Source organism: Lactuca saligna, chromosome 2 (genome assembly GCF_052625555.1).
Source record: "Lactuca saligna cultivar CGN05327 chromosome 2, ASM5262555v1, whole genome shotgun sequence".
Classification (NCBI taxonomy): domain Eukaryota; kingdom Viridiplantae; phylum Streptophyta; class Magnoliopsida; order Asterales; family Asteraceae; genus Lactuca; species Lactuca saligna.
Window position 1 is genome coordinate 23965577 of NC_136418.1, and position 6332 is coordinate 23971908.

At 34.9% G+C, this 6332-nt stretch overlaps 1 long non-coding RNA gene and 1 pseudogene across 1 annotated transcript; both read left to right on the top strand.

The window, feature by feature from the left end:
- Positions 1-272: 272 nt before the first annotated feature.
- LOC145029596 (large ribosomal subunit protein P2y pseudogene) lies at positions 273-731 on the top strand (annotated as a pseudogene).
- A 597-nt stretch (positions 732-1328) lies between these two features.
- On the top strand, positions 1329-1981 carry LOC145028807 (uncharacterized). Its single transcript, XR_013676192.1, has 3 exons — positions 1329-1448; positions 1515-1565; positions 1935-1981. It is a non-coding gene; the product is annotated as an uncharacterized LOC145028807 (long non-coding RNA).
- Positions 1982-6332: the final 4351 nt, after the last annotated feature.

Here is a 6332-nt window from a genome sequence, read left to right on the forward strand (position 1 = left end):
AGATAAGAACCTTGTAGACTGTTTTAGTTTGTTTCCATTGGATATGTACTACAGGCTATATATATAGCCTTTGTTTTCTGAATATGAGAAGTCAGTGTGCAGCAGCTTTGAGTCCAAAGTACTTTCATATCTCTATATTTGCTTTCTGCATACATATATATTTGTGTTGTGTGAGTGAGAAGGTTGGGACCTGTTCCAACAGTCCTCACTAATTAAGGTGCCATGTTGCATCCATGTAAACCCTGAACTTCATAAACTGTATGATTTGCTTAATGGCAATTATAATGATCATATTCACTAATGCAGTTGGAGCTGATGCTGATGAAGATAGAATTGAATTACTCTTGTCGGAGGTTAAGGGTAAAGATATCACCGAATTGATTGCATATGGAAGGGAGAAGTTGGCTTCTGTTCCTTCAGGTGGCGGTGGTGGTGTTGCAGTTGCCGCCACAGGTGGTAGTGGTGCTGCTCCCGCTGCAGCTGCTGCAGCTGAGCTAAAGAAAGAGGAGAAAGTTGTAGAGAAAGAAGAGTCCGATGATGTAAGCTCTTTTATATCCATTGATCTTCATTGTTTGTTTTTAAACTGTTTTTTTTATGGTTGCATGTTTTTGACTATCTTTTTTTTTTCATATTTTTTTGCAGGATATGGGATTCAGTTTGTTTGACTGAGGATGGTATGAAGCATGTTCTTTTGTGGTTTTTGGATATGATTTTTTGGTAGTATTTTGTTAGTGTCATCTTCAAATGAATAATTATGTAAGACCTTGCAAAAGTTTCTTTTTAGTTTTTATACATCAAATGTTTTTTAACATAGTTTTATATGACCTTTACTTTTGTTAATTTGGATGACAAGATGTTGCTTCATTCTGAAGTAAGAATTCTTCCTGATATTTCAATTTTCATTTTTTTAAAAAAATTATTTTTAATAGTCTTGATGGTTTTATAAATAAAAAACTTTGATGTCATCATTTTTTGATCTTTATAATTTGTAGGTTAAAAGGAAGTCTCTTCCTCATCCAGAAAGACCAGATCGTCTTCGAGCAATTGCTGCCAGCCTGGCAACTGCAGGTGTGTGTGATTCCTTCTCTTTTGTAAATTCTCATTTTGAAGGAATGGAATGAAAATTTGCAATATAACCCATTTTTATTTATAAAATTTGTAATATTAGAGAACAGTTATTTGGATTCTAATGAGCTTTTATGTTTAATCTTTTAGTTTTGCAAATTAAAATTTTATAAAATTTGTAATATTAGAGAACAGTTATTTGCTAGGTACATTAATCTTTATGTTTGATGGATCATGGGTCGTGGGTCATGGGTCAGGTGCGTCCTCCAGGTCATCATGCTGGAGTGAGACAAGCAATGGGATTCTGTCTGCATAACAATGCAGCCATTGCTGCATCAGCAGCACAAGCTGCAGGAGCAAAAAAAGTCTTGATTGTTGATTGGGTAATAATCTTTGTAATTAAAAAAAAAAACTATGAGTTGTAGTTATCTAACCTTATTTATTTACAGGATGTACACCATGGAAATGGAACTCAAGAAATATTTGAGCAGAACAAAACAGTAATTTTATTTTTATTTTTTTTATTCGTGCAATAATTGATACTACTTTCTTCAACTTGTTAATGATATTATTATTATATGGTTAACTCCATATTCTGTATTTTTTTTGGTTTAACCACAGAAATAATTTTTTTCTTGGTTAACCACAAAGAGTTTGTGATATTTAAAAAAAACATAAACACTATAAGTGTTTCCTGGTAATAAATTGCAGGAGGCCATGTAAAATTAACTATCATTCATTCTCCTATAAAAAAATGAAACTCAACATAAATATAAAACAATATAGTTGGTTAATTTATTTTAAATCATAAATAACATTGTAGATTACTATCTGACTATTTCTGATTATACTGGTTTTAATTGTTATAGGTGTTGTATATATCCTTACATAGACATGAAGGTGGAAAATTCTACCCTAGTAAAGGCGTTGCCCATGAGGTAAACATAACCCTAATTTTTTTTTCTCTCTCATTTTTTACATCGAGAAGGGTAAAATGGTCATTTCACTCTTATATATGTTATCAGGTGGGGTCCATGGGTGGAGAAGGGTATTGTGTAAATGTTCCATGGAGTCATGGAGGAGTTGGGGACCATAGTCACAGGATTCGCCAAAGTAGTCACGATCCACGTTCCAAACGGCTCGATCCCAAACGGGGTATGATTGCGTATCGATCGCCGACAGAAACGCCCTCCGGTACATCATGCTTGCGATCCCACCAATTCTTTAAATCGATACCTGAAACGTGAAATTGGCAAATTGAAGCAAATGCAGGGTTTCTTGTAAGATGAGGGTGAATGCATCAGGTATGCCACCTTTGTTTTCCCTTTGTCATGTTTGAATTGTTTGGAATTAGTTATGTTATGTCAATGTATGCTTTATGTTATGTCAATATATATATATATATATATATATATATATATATATATATATATATATATATATATATATATGTAAATGACATGTATACATACTCCTGAAATTTCCTATATTTGGCTGAAAACATGCAGACAAACAAATTTGACATATTAGTGCCTTGCAGCCTCTCAAAGTTCTTGCATTCAGGTTATTCTTTTAGAAAGAAAATTGTCAAAGGTGATTGTCAAAGGAGAATTTATTCAAGGGTTTCTTTTAATGTTGTACATGTTTTGTTTTCAATAATAAATATTATGCAATATTAGCAATGTGTTACATTTACTTACTATTGGAATGATTATTTGTATATGACATTAAATTTTATGAAATGGATTATATTTTTTGTTAATGATATTTTATTTTCTATTATGAGGCATTAAATTTAAATTTAATTTGAAAATTAGTAAATCTATTAAAAATGTTTTTTTTAAACATTTAAAATTATGATACGCAAAAATGTGTGTCATCTTCATTTATGACATGGCCTTTCTTGACAGGGGCTTTCTTGATACGCATTGCGTGTCATTAACACGCGCGTCGTAAGGTTACGACATGCGAATGCGTGTCGTCTTCCTTTATGACAGGGCCTTCCTTGATACGCATTGCGTGTCGTAAACGCGCGTCGTAAATGCGCATCGTAAATGCGCGTCGTAAATGCGCGTCGTCTGTAGACGACGCGCAAAAGCGCGTCATCTCTCTTTATGACAAGGCCTTCCTTGACGCGCATTTGCGTGTCGTCTGAGCGTTTTACGACGCGCAATGAGCGTCGTAAAAGGCCTTTTTTCTAGTAGTGAGAGAAAAGAGTAAAAGACTAACTGACATTAGTCAGAGCACCTACTTGGACAAGGTGTTAAAGAGGTTCAACATGTAGAATTCCAAGATAGGTGATTTACTGATCCAAAGCAATGCCAAACTGAGTAAGGCTCAAAGTCCGAGTACAAAGGCTGAGATAAGTTGATTACCATATGTTTCCGCTGTTGGCTCGATCATGTATGCTATGACTTGTACCCGCCCTGATGTGGCCTTTGCTTTGAGCATGGTCAACAGATATCAGGGGAACCCTAGCAAGGCTCACTGGACTGCGGTAAAGAACATTCTCAAGTACCTACGAAGGACTAAGGATTGGATTCTTACCCTTGGTGGGAGTGATTACTTGAGAGTAGTAGGGTATAGCGACACCAACTTTCAGATCGACAGTGATAACTTCCGCTCTCAGTCGGGCTGGATGTTTAACCTGAATGGAGGAGCGATTACTTGGAAAAGTTCCAAGCAGGAGATGGTAGCTGATTCAACGTGTGAATCAGAGTACATAATAGCGAGTGAAGAGGCAAAGGAGGCGATATGGCTGAAGAACTTCATTGGAGACCTTGGAGTTGTACCAGCTATAAAGGAGCCTATGGAGATTTTCTGTGACAACAATAGTGCGGTTACCATAGCTAAGGAACCAAGAGATCATGGAAGATCCAAACATATTGATAGAAAATATCACTTCATAAGATACAAGATAGAAGAAGGACTTCTTGTGGCAAAGAGGGTATCGTCAGAAGAGAACCCACCGGATCTCCTCATGAAGGGACTGACTAGGGTTAGGCATTTGCATCATGAGAGGCGCATCGGGCTGAAGGAAGATATTAGTTTTACAGATTAGATAGCTATCTCTGAAACTTGTAAAATGTAATTGAAATTTGATGATTAAATAAAAGATGTTGTTTATTTATAAGTAAGGTGTTGCTATCTTGTGTCAATTGTTTGCTATTGTTTCAATTTTGCATGTTTTGACTTCCAGAATAATTATTTTATTCGAACTCTCCACAGTCAGTCATATGTTGGAAGTAGGTATGAATCAAGACTCTCATGAATTGGGCTTGTATATGTCTAAGGTGTTAGACATAGCAAAAGTTGCTACAACATTCATGAGTGCTCATAAGTTCTATGTATTGGATTAAAACCACGATCACTTGTATCACTTAATGGAATTTATTTCAGGTGATCGTGAGACGGTAATATCATATAAATCTTCAAACCTAGAGATATGAGTTGTTGCCTATGAGTTGGTTGTGCATTGATTGTACAAAAACGCATCAGTAACTTGATGTCATAAAACGTGCAGGTAGTAGCACAAGCATATGAGTTGAAGTTTATATGTTCCTTTTAGTCCTTGGAGGATTAAAAGCGATATCTAAGCCCCTCGATGATTTTGTTTTGACCCATGTGATGGGCCCGTTCAGAACCAAATTGATGTGTTCAGTTTAGTTCTATGTCAAACAAATTGGAAATTGGGAAAAAACTGTTGGACAATAAGTATGACTTTGTTCCATGTATTTTTCGGGCTGATATCTAGAACAAAGGATTATATGATCACTTATCTAAAATGGCACTTCATAGTTCAACAGAGTTTTAAAAGCTACGATTATTGGTTGGTTCCTGAAGTCATACTTGCAACTATAGTTACTAGACTTATCCAAGTGGGAGATTGTTAGATAAGGTGTCTAAGTATGTAACTATATTTGGTATGTACTTGACCCGACCTGGCATGGTCTATTTGGGTTACACTTCACCGAAGCAATTTATATGGGTAATCTTTTGAGAATAGTATAGTTATGATTTATTAATATATTATAAGTTATAACATATTAATATGAAATTATATTATTTAAGTAGTATTGATCATTAATTAATTTAGTGATCAAAAGGAACTAATTAAATACGGACTCTTATATATATATATATATATATATATATATATATATATATATATATATATATATATATATATATATATATATATATATATATATATATATATAATGGGCCAAGTTCATTTAGGATGGGCTAAGCTTGCATGGATAGTCCATGGAGTTTTTAACCAATGGATCCTATGGAAATGAAAGGTCATGGGTATTAGGGTTTACATGAATATAACCGTAATCATCTATACTATATAAAGAGGTCTTTGGCACATGAAATGACACTAGTGTGTGAGTACAAAGGGTAGGCTGATTTCTACTTAGTGCATACTATTTTCTCAAGTCTTCCAAGGTGTTTTGGTGATTTGTGATTCCACTTGAGGCATCCATACTATTGGTGCTAGGCTCTCAAGACTCCAAGCAATCAACCGCAAGAAAAGGTATGTTATTCTACTAAAGTTTTTATTTCACAAGTACCCTATAACATGCTAGTTAGGTTGAGAACCTTGGAAATCAAATTTGCATGTATAATAGAGAAAACATAGATCCAAGGTTTCTAGGGTTGCATATACACCATAGGAGTGTTAGAATGCTCAAAACCCTTCAGAACCAAGCACTAGAGTGTCTATCCTTGGATCCTAAACATAACAAAGGAGCTCAATAAGTTCAGGATCCTTCATGAAGAATAAAAAATAGACAAATAAAGGATCTTTACCTTTCAATATGGGGGAAATAACATATTTACTCTCTTGAAAGTTGGGTTGTTCGAACCGAAAGGATCTTTTAGTCTCAGGCGAAGCAAGGAAACTCCCAACGCTCTCCACGGTATCTTCAACAGTAAGGACAAGATCCTCGATCTTGAAAGTTGCATCAAAATAAGAAAGTGTGAATTTCATATCCTCAATGAAATAAAATAAAATCCTACCTTTTCTAACCCGATTTCTTGGCAGGAGATCACCAGCGGGATGGATTCATGTTTCATAAAGAAATATTTCTCTTTCCAAGAACCTTTGTTTTGTTTTGATTTCAAAATAAGATGTGATTTACTTGTTTTGGCTCTGAGCAGGAAATGACAAGACCCAAAAATTTGGAGATCACAAACATGGGCTAACTTAGCTGGATCCCATGTCTAGATCCTTAGATTGATTCAATCAATCAACCTAAAGC